Source organism: Leucoraja erinacea, chromosome 1 (genome assembly GCF_028641065.1).
Source record: "Leucoraja erinacea ecotype New England chromosome 1, Leri_hhj_1, whole genome shotgun sequence".
Taxonomy (NCBI): domain Eukaryota; kingdom Metazoa; phylum Chordata; class Chondrichthyes; order Rajiformes; family Rajidae; genus Leucoraja; species Leucoraja erinaceus.
This window is the reverse complement of record NC_073377.1, coordinates 96,398,476-96,412,093: the sequence shown is the minus strand read 5'-3', so window position 1 is coordinate 96,412,093 and position 13,618 is coordinate 96,398,476. Positions and strand designations below refer to the sequence as shown.

Sequence of the window (13,618 nt, the reverse complement as noted above, 5' to 3'; positions counted from 1 at the left end):
ATATATTACCCCCAATCCCATAATTTTTTATTTTTAGCAATAGTCTCTTATGTGGCACCTTGTCAAAAGCCTTTTGGAAGTCCAAGTATACCACATCCACCGGTTCCCCTTTATCCACCCGGGTTGTTACTTCCTCAAAGAATTCGAGCAGATTCGTTAAACAGGACTTCCCCTTCACAAAACCATGCTGGTTCTGTCCGATGAAGTCATGTTTATCCAAGTGTCCCGTTAGTGTTTCTTTAATAATTGTCTCTAACATTTTACCCACCACCGATGTTAGACTAACCGGTCTATAGTTACCCGCCTTCTGTTTACTTCCTTTTTTAAATATAGGTGTTACATTGGCCATTTTCCAATCCACTGGGACCGTTCCTGCCTCCAGGGAGTTTTGGAAAATTATCACCAATGCATCCACAATCCCCACCGCTATCTCCCTCAAGACCCTTGGATGTAATCCATCAGGCCCAGGGGATTTATCCTCCTTCAGTCTCATTAATTTCCCTAATACCACCTCCTTGGTGATCTTAATAGTATTTAGCTCCTCCATTCCTACCGCCCCCTGTTTATCCAGCGTTGGAATATTTTTTGTGTCTTCTATGGTGAAGACTGATACAAAATACTCGTTTAATGCCTTTGCCATTTCCATGTTCCCCACCAACAACTCTCCAGCCTCCCCCTCCAATGGACCAACGTTCACCTTAGCCACCCTTTTTCTTTTTATATAGCTATAAAAACTCTTACTATTAGTTTTTATGTTGTTCGCTAAATTCCTTTCATAGTCTATTTTCCCCGTCTTAATTAATCTCTTAGTTACTTTTTGCTGACCTTTAAATGCTTCCCAATCCTCTACCCTCCCACTATCTCTGGCTACCTTATATGCCCTTGCCTTCAGCCGAATACTATCCTTTATAGTTTTACTGAGCCATGGCTGACTGTTCTTACCCTTACCCCTTTTTTTCTTCATAGGAATAAATTTTTCTTGAAGGTTATACAGTATACCCTTAAACGTACACCACTGCTCATGTACCGTCTTATTCTTGAGTCTGCTATCCCAGTCAACTTTGATCAGCTCAGTCCTCATACCTTCATAATCCCCCTTATTTAGACTAAGCACCCTAGCCTGAGTTTCAACCTGCTCCCCTTCTATTTGAATATGGAATTCGACCATATTGTGGTCACTTGTTCCCAACGAGTCCCTAACTATGACATTTTTAATTAATCCTGCTTCATTACACAGGACCAGATCCAAGATTGCCTCCCCCCTTGTCGGTTCTGTGACATACTGTTCTAGGAACCCGTCTCTAATACATTCTATAAACGCTTCCTCTAGTCTACCCTGCCCAGTTTGGTTTGCCCAATTAATATGAAAATTGAAGTCCCCCATGATTACAGCAGTTCCCTTTTTACATGCGTCAACTATTTGCAGATTTATGTTCTGACTAACAGCATCACAGCTATTTGGAGGTCTATAAATTACACCCACTAGTGTTTTTTTTCCCCTTATTATTCTCTATCTGTACCCAAGCTGTTTCACTATCCTGATCCTTCAACGCAATATCCTTCCTCTCTATTGCCGTTATTCCCTCCCTTATTAAAAGGGCCACCCCTCCTCCCTTTCTTTCCTGTCTATCTTTCCTAATTGTCGAGTACCCCTCTATATTTAACTCCCAGTCCTGATCCCCTTGCAGCCATGTCTCCGTAATGGCCACGATATCATAACTATATATACTTAATTGCACCGTTAATTCATTTATCTTATTACGAATACTCCGTGCATTTAGATAAAGCACTTTCAGATGATTTTTACTACCCTTCCTTTCCGTTTTTGCCCCTTTTACATCTAAAGCTTTATCTTCACACATTCTGTCTCCTGTCACATTTTGACTTTCCGCTTCCCCACTGATACCCTGCTCTATTTCCTCTACCCCTGCCGTTATTACCCCCCTTGATACCTCCCCCCCGCTACTTAGTTTAAAGACCTCTCTACTGCCCTAGTTATATGATTTGCCAGGACCCCAGTCCCAGCACCGTTCAGGTGAAGTCCGTCCTTACAGAACAGATCCCCCCTGTCCCAGTACTGGTGCCAGTGGCCCAAGAAACCAAACCCATTATTCCCACACCAGTCTTTGAGCCACGCATTTAGCTTTTTAATTTTACGTACCCTCGCCGATTTGGCCCGTGGCTCAGGTAGCAATCCGGAGATCAGTACCCTCGAGGTTCTGCTTTTTAATTTATTCCCTAACTGCTCAAACTCCTTCAGCAGATCCTCCTTCCTCGTCCTTCCTATGTCATTGGTCCCCACATGGACCACGACCACTGGATCCTCCCCCTCCCTCTGCAAATTTCTCTCCAGCATCGCAGAGATATCCTTAACCCTAGCACCGGGTAGGCAACACAGCCTTCGGGACATGTTCTGCTGGCCGCAGAGAACCTTATCTACCCCCCGAATAATACTATCCCCTATCACTACGGCATTTCTTCTAACTCCCCCCTCTTGAATGGCCTCCTGATCCACGGTGCTGCAGCCAGGTTGCTCATCCCTCCCACAGCCCCTGATCCCGTCCTTACATTGAGTAAGAGCCTCGGTCATGCTCGTCAGGGACAAGGGCTGTGGTTCCTGCCGCATCTCCTCCTGGTTCCCCCTACCTGCCTCGCTTATGGCCACACCTTCCTTTCCTTGCTCACTGCCTACTGAATTAGTTAAACTGGTCGGTGTGACCATCCCCTGGCACAAAACATCCAGGTAATACTCCCCCTCCCTGATGTACCGCAGCGTATGAAGTTGGGTCTCCAGCTCATCAATGCGGAGCTGGAGTTCCTCTAGCCTCAAACACTTACTGCAGCTGTAGGGATCTTCTACATCAATGGTGTCGACAAATTCCCACATCTCGCAGTATTGGCACATCTCCTGACCGCCCATCTTATATAAGTAATTAACTGGTCCTATTTAAGAATCCCCTACTGTATTGATACACCCCTTATTTATATAATCCTACCTCCTATAAATGGGAAAGTACTCACCCCAGCCGTAAATTACCTACTGGTTTGGCTGTCTAGTGGTAATTCCGTCCGCTCTTCCTGTCTGGTCCACTGCTCCCTTGCAGTGCGTGGCAAACCTCTTTGCCTCTCCCAGAATCCTTAGCCTCTCAAGCGTATTGCGTGGTCTCCTCTCCTCAGCCTCCTCTCCGAAGACTCTCGAGCCAAAGACTCACACTTTTCTCACAGGGCACTTTCCTCACTAGGCCGCTCACTCACTGCCGCTCGCAAAGAGCTGTCCTGTTTCTGTAGACACAAGGAACTGCAGATGCTAGTTGGCAAAAAAAAAGACACAAGTGCTGGAGTAAGTCAACAGTTCAGTCAGCACCTGTGGGAAACATGGATAGGTGACGTTTCGAATCGGGACTCTTCTTCAGATTCTGCAGAAGAGTTCCCACCCGAAACATCGCCTCTCCATGTTTTCAACAGATGCTGCCTGACCTGCTGAGTTACTCCAACACTTTGAATGATTCTTCCTCTTGAGCTCTGCAACAAAGGCCAACACAACTTTAGCATCCCTTTTCACTTGCTACCACTGCATGTTGGCATTCTGAGACCAGTGTACAAAACTAACTCTCTTCTCAATAACTCGTCTGTCATAAAACACTCTGCCCTTGTGCAGCAAGGAGACTAACAACATTTTTCATGAGCCACACAGCTTCCTAAATGCTGAAGTGAGATGAAAGAAATCTCTGAGGTTGAACAGCTGTTGTAAAGTTATGAGAGGAAAATCTAAAACGGATGGGGTGAGGGTGGTGATGACGAGGGTTCAATGCAAGAAATGACATGAGATGAAGAGAGACAGGAATTAAAAAGACTGCCTTGCATTGGCCGGGAATCGAACCCGAGCCTCCCGCGTGGCAGGCGAGAATTCTACCACTGAACCACCAATGCAACAGGATAGAAACTACTCATTGCCTCCTTATTCAACATTTGTATACACGATCTCAACAGTTAAGAGAAACCTGAACTTGAATCCCCCAGACATTGATGGCTACGGCCACGTGATAGTAAATGGAATTAGCAAAGGTGGGTTCTTGATGATCGGCATGAAGATGTTGGGTTGCAGGACGTGTCCCTGTGCTGTGTGACTCGATATCCCGCCGACTCTGTGACTAAAACCCTCTCATAACGAACGCCAACTCACTGACCTCTAACATTTGCAGTTTCAGTCATATTCAGTGAGGGGTTTGCAGCAAAAAAGAAAGCTTTACTCATGAATGCAAATATTGAATAAGGAGGCAGTGAGCAGTTTCTATCCTGTTGCATTGGTGGTTTTCGGGTGGTAGAATTTGCGCCCGCCACGGTTCAATGGTAGAATTCTCTTCCTGGTCCCGGAATGCTGAGACCCTGTACAAGAAGGGACAGAGCCGGCTGTACTATCTGAGAAGGCTCCGCTCCTTCCTTCAGCGTCTGCAACAAGATGCTGCAGATGTTCTACCAATCGCTGGTAGCCAGTACCATCTTCGCTGTCGAGCGCTGGGGCAGCAGGGCGAAGGCTGCAGACGCCCATAGGGTTGACAAGCTCAACAGGAAGGCTGGCTCCGTCTGGGGGGTGCAGTGGGATTCATGGGAGGTGACCTTGGAGGGGAGGATGCTCCTCAAACTGTGGAGCATCTAGGACAATACAGCTCACCCCTCCATGACGCACTGGTCAACTTGAGGAGTACCTTCTGCAACAGACTGGTTCCACCAAGGTGCAGTATAGAATGCAACAAGAGACCCTTCTTCCCTGTGACAATCAAACTGTACAACAACTCCCCCTTCTGTCGTGGGGTAGACTGACCTTATTTCCCCCCCTTCCCCCTCCCCAAATCTTTGCACATCCCACGCGTCACTTTAATTTCATGTTTCATGTATCTTGTATTTTACGACTGTTGGCAGATCGACTTCCCACCCGGGATAAATAAAGTTCTATTGTATCGTATCGTATGATGTGCTGAATGCAGAGGCTGGTGGCAGCGATTTGTTTCTGATGAAGTGAGATGAAAGAAAAATGTGAGGTTTAGCTGCTGTTTTAAATCTGCAAGAAGAAAACGTAAAACAGATGGGGTGAGGGTGGGGATGAAGAGTGTAAAATGCAAGAAAGGACATGGGATGATTACAGGCAGAAATGAAAAATAATGTTTTGCATTGGCCAGGAATCGAACCCGGGCCTCCCGCGTGGCAGGCGAGAATTCTACCACTGAACCACCAATGCAACAGGATAGAATCCATTCACTGTCTCCTTGTTCAATATACACATTCACATGTAAGGCCATTTTTTTTAATGAATGAATGAATAAATATATAAATACATTTTATTAGTCTAGTATGTATAGATACAAGGGATTTACCTTGGTGCTTTGCTTGCAAGTAACAACACAATATACAGTAGACAATTAAAAATAAAACATTATTATTTATGTGAAGAATGAAAAAAAACGCCAGAGCACTAGGAGGCTACACACTTTTGGCTGTGTAGGCTGGGAAAGCACATCGCGGTCCCGCTGACACTCAGCATAGGAGCACCGCAAGGCTGCGTACTCTCCCCTCTCCTCTACTCTCTCTACATCAACGACTGCACCTCCACATACTCCTCTGTCAAGCTTCTCAAGTTTGCAGACGACACAACCCTGTCAGGTCCCCACTTTCCCAGCCTCACATGCTGCTTCCTGTCTGTCAGGAAGTTGGTGATCCACTGACAGAGGGGTTTAGGCACAGTCAACTGGGAGAGTTTGGAGTGTAATAGCTCTGGCACAATGGTGTTGAATGCAGAGCTAAAATCCACAAACAAAATCCTTGCATAGGTCCAGTGGCGGTCTAGGTGCCGGAGGATGAAATGCAGGCCCAGGTTGACTGCGTCATCCACTGATCTACTGGCCCGGTTTGCAAACTGCAGGGGGTCCAGCAGGGGGTTTGTGATATTTTTCAGGTGGACCAGCACAAGTCTTTCAATGGTCTTCATGATTACAGTGCGACAGGCCTGTCGTCATTAAGAACAGTAATTCGTGGCTTTTGGTTACGGGAACAATAGTGGAGGCTTTGAAACAGGCAGGGACAGTACAGGTTTGCAGGGACTGGTTGAAAATGTCTGTGTAGACTGGTGCCAGTTGTTCAGCACAGTGCTTGAGGCCTGCATCCCCGCTCCTGTAGGCCTCATCTTTACACTGGTGGAGCCGTCTGAGTTCTGCTGTAAACCAGGGCTTGCCGTTGTTGAACCTGATCCTAGTGGGAATGCAACTGTCCTCACAAAAGCTGAATATGATGTCACAGTGTCTGTATATTCATCGAGGCATGTGGTTGCTTCCCTGAACACATTCCCTGAACACATCCGTGCAGTCAAAGCAGGATTGTAGGCTCTCAATGCCCTCGCTTGTCCACCTTTTCGTTGTTCTGACCACAGGCTTAGCAGCTTTTAGTTTCTGCCTGTAGGTCGGAATAAGGTGAACTAGACAATGATCAGAGAGTTCCAGAGTTACACGGGGAACAGAGCGATATGCGTTCTTGATTGTACTTTAACAATGATCGAGTGTTCTCTTCCCTCTGGTGGAGCAGGTAACGTGATGTCTGTATTTTGGAAGCTCTCAGCTGAGGTTAGCCTTGTTAAAATCCCCCAAAACAATGACCATGGACTCCAGGAAGTCGCTCTCTACTCTCATTACCTGGTCAGCGAGTTGCGTTTGCGCCTCACGTTCGTAGGCTTGGGGAGGATGTAAACTCCACCAAGAATAAAAGAGGTCAATTCCCTCAGAGAATAAAAGGGTTTGCAATTTAGAGGAGAACAGAAGTTAGACACTGTACAATGATGTCTCTGGACCAGCCCTGGTTAGTATAGAAGCGTATAAGATGCTGGAAAGACTTAATAAGTCAGGCAGCATCTGCGAAGGAAACTGGACATTAGGCATTTGCACCTCCTCTCACTCCATCTACTGCATTTGGTGATCATATTATGGCCTCCTTTCACGGCGAGACCAAGCGTAGGCCAGGCAACCATTTCACCACTCGATCCTGGTGGATCTCCCGGTTGTTAGCCATTTTAACTCTCCCTCCTATTCCCACACTGACATTTCTGTCCTGAGCCTCCTCCATTGCCAGATTGAGGCGACATACAAAATGGAGGTATAGCACCTCATAGTCTTCTTGGATATCTTACAACCCAATAATATGAATACATTTTAGGTAACTAACCTATAAACAACCTTCTTAAACATAGAAACATAGAAATTAGGTGCAGGAGTAGGCAATTTGGCCCTACAAACCAGCACCGTCATTCAATATGATCATGGCTGATCATCCAAAATCAGTACCCCGTTCCTGCTTTCTCCCTATATCCATTGATTCCGTTAGTACTAAGAGCAATATCTAACTCTCTTGAAAACATCCAGTGAATTGTCATCCACTGCCTACTGTGGCATAGAATTCCACAGATTCACAACTCTCTAGGAGAAATAGTTTTTCCTCATCTCAGTCTTAAATGACTTACCCCTTATTCTTAAACTGTGACCTCCCTGTTCTGGACTCCCCCCACATCGACAACATTTTTCCTGCATCTAGCCTGACGAATCCCTTAATAAGTTTATGTTTCTATAAGATGCCCTTTCATCCTTCAAAATTCCAGTGATTATAACTATTATTTCATCATACGTCAGATACCTTTTCTCCTTTTCTGCCCTGTGTCCCACCTGGTTGCGCCTCCATTTCTCCTTTTTCCCTTCACCTTGTCCCTTTCCCCCTATATTCCTTTCTCTGGCTTCACGTTTCACTCCTATACTCTCCTTGTCTCCTTATCTCAGTTCCTTTTGGCTTTTCATCTCTGGCCTCCAACCATTGCCAAACAAACCCCCCTCACCTGTATCCACCTATCACTTGCCAGGCTTTTTCCCGCCCACACCTCTGTTCCAGCTTTTTCTCTCTCCCCCACCCCCCATCTGAAGAAGGGCCCAAACCTGAAACGTCACCTATCCATGTTCTCCTGAGATGCTGCCTGACCTACTGAGTTACTCCTGCACTTTGTGCCATTTTTTGTAAACCAGCATCTGCAGTTTCTTGTGTCTAAAGTAGACATTTCAGGTCAGGACCCAGTATCTGGACTGCTTTTGTGCTTTATGACGGAACCAACTAGTACAGCTACTGCTGACTTGTAGTTCACAGTCAGTTCATCTTCTTCAATTACACTACACCCCTATCCCTTGAACTGTAGACAGGGTAAGCAATAAGAAACGTTCACCATGATCTGGGTATTCAAGACCAGAGGACATAGGTTAAAGGTGAAGAGTAAAATATTTAGAGAGGAGCTGAGGAGGGTTTTTTCACGCAGAGGGTGGTTGCAATGTGGACAAACCGCCTGCGAAATTACTGGAGGCAGAGTCTCGCTCAACATTCAAGGGGAATCTGAACAAACACTCATGAGCCAGCGCTGTTTCCTGAATGCTGAAATGAGATGATAGAAAACTGATGTTGAGCAGCTGATTTAAAGTTGCAAGATGTAAACGTTAAACAGATGGGGTGAGGGAGGGGGTGAAGAGGTTTAAAAGCAAGAAAGGACATGGGATGACCACAGGCAGGAATGAAAAAGAATGTTTTGCATTGGCCGGGAATCGAACCCGGGCCTCCCGCGTGGCAGGCGAGAATTCTACCACTGAACCACCAATGCAACAGGATGGAAACTGCTCATTACCTCCTTATTCAATAACTGCATTCACAAGGAAGGTTATTTATTTACAGAAACAAACTGCTAGGAAAACATAGCAAGCCAGGCAGCATCTGTAAAGGGAACTGGACATTAGACATTTGCACCTCCTCCCACCTCATCGACTGCATTTGGTGCTCCAAATGTGGTCTCCTTTACATCAGCAAGATCAAGTGTGGCTATGGCGACCATTTCACTGATCACATCACATTCACCAAGGCCTACTGGATCTCCCGGTTGCTAACTATATTAACTCCCCTTCCCATTCCAACACTGACCTTTCTATCCTGGGCCTCCTTCATTACCAGAATGAGGCTACACGCAAACTAGAGGAACCGCACATCACATTCCCTTAGAATAGCTTGCAACCTAATGGTATGAATATTGACCTCTTGCTTTAGGTAACTAACATACAAACATCCCCATAAGATCATAAGACAATGTCATAGGAGCAGAATTAGGCCATTCAGCCCATCGAGTCTACTCTGCCATTCAATCATGGCTGTTCTATTTTTCATCCCATTCCCATTCCCCTGCCTACTCCCCATAACCTTTGACACCCTTCCCCACTTTGTGGTCCCATGTTGCCATTTCCCCCACTGTGCACCACCTGGATGCGCATCCATTTCTCCTTTAACCCTTCACCCTGTCTCCTTCCAGGTAAGTACCATTCTCTGGCTTTGTGTTTCATACCTCTTCTCTCCTTATCTCACTACCTTCTGTCTTTTCACTGCTGGTCTTTGTTAAAAAGAACATTTTGCATTGGCCGGGAATCGAACCCGGGCCTCCCGCGTGGCAGGCGAGAATTCTACCACTGAACCACCAATGCAACAGATGAAAGAATTTACTCACTGCCTCCGTATTCAATATTCAACATTCACAACTAAGGCTATTACTTTATAGACAGCAAACTGCTGGAAATAACTAGCAAGCCAGGCAGCACCTAGAAAGGACAGTAGGCATTTCAGGGCTACGTTTTTTGATCAGAGGGCATAGGTTTTTGTCACTCAGATGGTGGTTGCAATCTGGCCACACCGCCTGAGAAAGTACTGGAGGCAAACATTTAAGAGAAACTTGAATAAACACTTGAATCCCCCATATATTGAAGGCCACGGCCACGTGACAGTAAATGGAATTAGTAAAGATAGGTTCTTGATGGTCGGCATGAAGATGTTGGACTGCAGGACGTGTCTCTGTGCTGTGTGACTCGATATGTCAAGTCAACCCGCCAACCCTATGACTCGGTCCCTACTCCTGAACTGAAATCCTCTCGTAACAAACGCCAACGCACCTTTTGCCTCCCATCCAACTGACTAACATATATATTAGCTTGAGGCCAGTGCACGAAGACAGCTTGACCTCTGAAGACCAACTGCATTTATTTACCACTCCAGCAATAAAATCCATTTTTTGCAGCAAGGTGACTAACTTCACATTTTTCACGTGTTGGTGGCTTGTGATTGTGGACTTTGGAAGGGGTAGGATAGGGACCCAAAATCCCGTTTATATCAACAGTGCAAAGAATCGTGCAAAGGATCAAAAACTTCAAATTCCTGGGCGTGCACATTTCTGAATATCTTTCCTGGTCCAAGCACACTGATGCAATTATAAAGAAAGCACATTAGTGCCCCTACTTCTTGAGAAGATTACAGAGAGTCCTCTTCAATAATAGTGGATATGGATGGCAGATATATAATAGTGGTTGGAGAGTTAAACGGAGAAAAAGTGATCCTCCTAAATGTTTATGGGCCTAACTTCGATAACCCTACTTTTTTCAACAAAACATTTAATAAAATTCCTGAATTTGCACAATACAAATTAATAATTGGAGGAGACTTCAATTGTACATTAGACCCATACTTAGATAGATCATCAAGGCAAAAAAAAACAAAATCCAATTCAAGTGTATTTTTAAATTCATTTATTAATACCACTAATATTAAGGATATCTGGAGAATAGAAAACCCAACCGGACGGGAATATTCATTTTATTCACCAGTACACAAATCATACTCAAGAATAGATTACTTTTTAGTTGACTCTACGTTTATTCCATTTATTTATAATTCAAAATATCACAACATCATAATTTCAGATCACGCACCAGTAACATTTATGATTAAATTAAATGGAATGTCCGAGAAACAAACATATTGGAGACTTAACCCACAAATCTTGAACGAAAGATCATGCCAGGAATATATTACTAAACAAATCCAAATATTTTTTGAGGTAAATGACAACCCTGACACACCTGCTTCCCTTATGTGGGAGACGTTTAAAGCGTATGCGCGAGGTACATTAATCTCTGCACAAGCATTTTATAATAAAGATAACAGGATTAAACAACAAGCACTGGAAAGTGAAATTAAGTTACTAGATATAGAAAACGCGAGAACGCCATCTACGTTAAAACATAATAAAATTGCTGTACTGAAATATAAATTAAATAAAATGTACTCAGAACAAGTAATAAAACTTTACCAAAAAACTAAACAATTACAGTTTGAATTTGGAGACAAGCCACAAAAACTATTAGCACGCCAGTTGCGAAAAATGGAAGGGGAAAAAATAATTCATAAAATTAGAACAGAGACAGGAGAATTATTAAAAATGCCCAAAGATATAAATGATAGATTTCTACAATACTATCATGACCTTTATTCAACTAAAACGGTAGCACAACCAGAAGGAATAGCAGATTTTTTAATAAAATGTAATTTAAAAGGTTTAGATGTAAATGATAGAGAATTATTAGAAAGGGAAATTACGATAAAGGATATTGAGGAGTCTATTGGCTCTCTAAAAAATGGTAAGGCAATAGGGCCAGACGGTTTAGGTTCAGAATTTTACAAAAAATTTCATGATCTGCTGAGCCCACGCTTGCAAAGACTATATGATTACATTTACACTCAACAGAAACTCCCAGACACCTTAAATGAGTCTATAATAACGCTTATTCCTAAAGCCGACAAAGATCCGGAAGATCCGGGATCATACAGAGCAATTGCACTTCTGAACACAGACCAGAAAATACTAACTAAAATACTAGCACGTAGATTAAGTACAGTGATAAATAAAATTAATACACCCTGACCAAACAGGTTTTATTCAGAAACGGTATTCATATTATAATCTAAGAAGATTATTTAATATTATATATACCAAGAGAATTATTAATGAAGATTTAGCAATAATCTCACTTGACGCTGAAAAAGCATTTGATCAGGTCGAATGGCCTTATTTATTTTCGGTGATGGAAAAGATGCAGCTAGGGGAGAAATTTTGCACATGGATAAAACTACTATACACAAATCCTACGGCTAGAATACTTACCAACCAAAGACTTTCATCTAAATTCAGTCTATCTAGAGGTTGTAGACAAGGATGCCCGTTATCTCCATTACTATTTGCACTTGCAATTGAGCCACTTGCAGAAAGAATTAGGGGGCATCCGGAAATATATGGGTATAACACTAAAGACACAGTGAATAAAATTTCTTTATATGCAGATGACGTATTAATTTACATCACTAAACCAGAAATTAGTATCCCAAACCTATTAAAACTAATAAACCAATTTGGTGCACTTTCAGGATACAAAATAAATTGGAATAAAAGTGAAATTATGCCAATAAGGGAACATAACAAACAGATAATACAACAATTCCCATTTAAAGTAGTAAATGAAAAATTTAAATATCTAGGTATCTACGTAACTAAGATATATACATCATTATTTAAAGCGAATTTCCCTCCATTATTGAATAAATTACATAAGAATATCCAATACTGGAAAACATTACCTATCTCAATGGTTGGCAAAATTAATGCCATAAAAATGATTTTTTTACCACAAATATTATACCTTTTTCAGACGATTCCGATATACCTGGCAAAAAACTTCTTTAAAAAATTGGACTCTATTGTTAATGATTTTATCTGGGATTATAAGAATCATAGGATAAGCAAAAGACACTTGTGTAAATCAAAAAATAATGGAGGCTTGGTTTTACCTAACTTTTTGTTTTATTTCTGGGCAGTTAATATTAAAAATATGAACTTCTGGTTGGGAAAAATAGACCAGCAACCAGACTGGTTAAAAATGGAAAAGGAAGATTGTATGCCTTATGACATTGGTTCGATATTATTTGCTACGTCCAAATTAAACAAGAAAATTTACAGGGAAAACCCTATAATATTTAGTGCTATAAAAATTTGGAAACAATTAAAAAATACATTAAAATTAGATAACTTATCTCTTTCTCTTCCAATCGTGAATAATTCATTGTTTAAGCTTCATGTTTAGACGGGGGTTTTACACAATGGAAGAATAATGGAATTAAAAATATGGGACACCTTTACAAGGAAGGCTCTTTTTTGACATTTCAGGAGTTGCAACAGGTTTATGGACTTCGAGGGAATGATTATTTCAGATATCTTCAACTTAGAAATTATGTTAAATCAAATTCTAAAAACTTTCGAAATAGAAACCCAGAGATTCTTGACGAATGTTGGAATAAGCATCCTAATACAGAAAAATTAATATCTTTTATATATAATATCTTATTAGACAGTGACATCCCTATGACGGACTTACATAGACAAGCATGGGAAAAAGAATTAAATCAGGTAATAACGAAAGACACTTGGGAAGAAAGTTTACAACACATACATCAGTGTTCATTAAACGCCAGACACTCTCTAATACAATTTAAAGTAATACATAGGTTACATTACGCCAAAACAAAATTACATAAAATTTTTCAACATATCTCACCTATATGTGATAAATGTCAACATTCAGAAGCTACGTTATCGCACATGTTTACAAGCTGTACAAAAATTAAAAATTTTTGGGTAAATATTTTTAGTATAATATCCAAAGTAACCAAAACACAACTGGAACCA

General features: G+C 42.3%; 4 non-coding genes across 4 annotated transcripts; all 4 read right to left on the bottom strand.

The window, feature by feature from the left end:
* Positions 1 to 3,859: 3,859 nt before the first annotated feature.
* On the bottom strand, positions 3,860 to 3,930 carry trnag-gcc (transfer RNA glycine (anticodon GCC)). Its single transcript has one exon. It is a non-coding gene; the product is annotated as a tRNA-Gly (tRNA).
* A 1,235-nt stretch (positions 3,931 to 5,165) lies between these two features.
* trnag-gcc (transfer RNA glycine (anticodon GCC)) lies at positions 5,166 to 5,236 on the bottom strand. Its single transcript has one exon. It is a non-coding gene; the product is annotated as a tRNA-Gly (tRNA).
* A 3,364-nt stretch (positions 5,237 to 8,600) lies between these two features.
* trnag-gcc (transfer RNA glycine (anticodon GCC)) lies at positions 8,601 to 8,671 on the bottom strand. Its single transcript has one exon. It is a non-coding gene; the product is annotated as a tRNA-Gly (tRNA).
* Positions 8,672 to 9,465: 794 nt separating this feature from the next.
* On the bottom strand, positions 9,466 to 9,536 carry trnag-gcc (transfer RNA glycine (anticodon GCC)). Its single transcript has one exon. It is a non-coding gene; the product is annotated as a tRNA-Gly (tRNA).
* Positions 9,537 to 13,618: the final 4,082 nt, after the last annotated feature.